The sequence below is a fragment of the Palaemon carinicauda genome, chromosome 36 (genome assembly GCF_036898095.1).
Source record: "Palaemon carinicauda isolate YSFRI2023 chromosome 36, ASM3689809v2, whole genome shotgun sequence".
Lineage (NCBI taxonomy): Eukaryota > Metazoa > Arthropoda > Malacostraca > Decapoda > Palaemonidae > Palaemon > Palaemon carinicauda.
Genome location: NC_090760.1, coordinates 67,763,319 through 67,765,818, shown reverse-complemented (window position 1 = coordinate 67,765,818; position 2,500 = coordinate 67,763,319).

Sequence of the window (2,500 nt, the reverse complement as noted above, 5' to 3'; positions counted from 1 at the left end):
ATATACATATATATATATATATATATATATATATATATATATATATATATATATATATATGTATATACATATATATATATATATATATATATATATATATGTATATACATATATATATATATATATATATATATATATATATATATATGTATATATATATATATATATATATATATATATATATATATATGCATATGTGTGTGTCTTCGTTGTATAGTTGAGATCATTACCGTAGATTCCTCCCGTACAAAAGCATACGAAGTGTGTCGTGCCTTTTGAACGTGTCTCGGCGGATCCACTTTTATTTACCTGGCTTATCTATGGAGATAGTTTAACACTTCTGAGAGAGACGACAAGAACACGCCGTTTCTTTGTCTCTCTTTTTGTCGTCTCTTTGTCGCTATTCTACAGGCGACAAAGACCCTGTTGACGGGTCATGAAAGGACCTGTTGACAGGTCAAGATTGATCGGTTCTTTACTGTAATGGGAAAGGGGGGGGGGGATTGTGTTGCTCCTATGCGTTATAACGCCTTTGCTCTGGATCATAAAAACTGAATGTATGGGGCGATGAAGGAAAGGACTTTTACCCTACAAAGAATAGAAAAAAAACATTGTCTGAAAGGGACTGGTAAGTTTGGGATGTGGGAGGGAGCGATAGGGGTTGGGGGTTAGTTTAGAGTTTAGGTAAAGGGGGTGTGTGTGTAGGGGGAGGGGAGGGGGGGAATAAAGAGACCTACTGATATTTCCATGTAAATAAAGAGAAGCCTTGCCTTCCCTGTCGCTTTTCTTTCATCTTGCTAAAAGCTCATCTGAAGAGGATGAAGCGATTCTCTCACACAAAGGGTTTTTTTGTCTCTGTTGACGGAGGTAACTGGTGGAACTCCTCCTCCTCCTCCTCTTCCTCACACCCTCCCTTCTCCTCCCTCCCTCCCTCCCTCCCTCTCTCCGACCTCCCTCCCTCCCTCCCTTCTCCTCCCCAATGCATTTCTTTCGATATCTTCTTCTTCTTTCTCCGATCTCTGTGACTGATGAAGCTGTTGTTTTTTTCACGCCTTCGATGAATCTTTGCCTTCGATGATTCTTTGTCAATGAAGGCGGTGGCGCTTCTGACGGAGAGATTCTATCTGTTATTGTCATTTTTGTTTACTGTTTAAAGGCCGCTCATGAATGGCAGAGACAAGGGTCAGTGACATTGCTCTATCTAGCAGGGCAATGCCCTAGAGACTGACCATTTATATGATCAGCGCCCAAACCACCTCTCCACCCAAGCTAGAAGGGCCAGGCAATGGCTGCTGATTACTCAGCAGATAGATCTATAAGCTCCTCAAAAATCCTCATCCTTAGCTCACAAGGATGGTGATGTTGCAGCGGCCAAAGAAACTAACGAGTCTGGCTTTCACCAGTTAGGGACGTTATCACATCGGCCTCGTCTTCTAGGCATGGGTCAAAAGACTTGGTTGTAATTGATTGGTTAAAAATTTCATGTTGCGTCGTTCATTGGCTGTTAAACCAAATTTCAAGGTGACAGCTAAATTTTTATGGTTCTTAAACGGCCTGCTTTTGCAACACACACACACACACACTCTCTCTCTCTCTCTCTCTCTCTCTCTCTCTCTCTCTCTCTCTCTCTCTACTCCTCCTCTCTCTCTCTCTCCTCTCTCTCTCTCTCTCTCTCTACAGTTTTTACAGCTTTTTATGAAATATTTTGTAAACGTCTAGAAAGCACTTTCTTTCTTTTATGCATAATGTGCACCCCTTGGACTACAAAGAAGTCTGCTTTTAGAGCACTTACTGTACCCTGAATGATTTTAGCTAAATTTCATGTGAATAAAAATTTGACGACAAGAGGATTATTTAACCCTTTCAAACCGGAAAAAAAGCAAAAGTGTGACTGAAAGTTGCCCAGACCTGGAAGATACGCATACACAAACAAAGATGAACCTGGGAATGTGTAATAAAGGAGAGATTGCTTGAAAACAAGTACAGAAAGTCTCCATTTGATGAACAGTTATTGTTAGAAGAGGAGTAAATCTGTTCTTTAGCTTAAATATGCCCAATTGATAGTTTAAACTTGTTAGAGAAAAGAATAAGCAGGACTAAAATAAGTTGTTTCCTAATTCCCTTAGCGAATTAGGAAACCAAAGAATGGTAGTAGATCCACTTGCTTAGTTTCTGTTACTAAAACTAACGTTTTTTTGTTTTTTTTTTTGCCTTTTCTTTGCGAGTTGATCTTTGAGTCACTCCGAGATTGATATATCCTTCACATCCCCCACGGGGATATCTATGTAGCCTTATCTTCCTCGTCCACTTGAAAAGAGTTGGTTGCACTAACTAATCAAAGGGGATTTAGAGCTTGATTCAGTCCTCATGGGGATTAGAAGATTCATCTTAGCAATTATGGGATTCCACAAGGATCAAAAGATTCCTCAACGCTGTTAGGGGATTCCGCAAAGATTAAAAGATTCCTCAGTGCTATTATGGGATTCTGCGAAGATTCAAA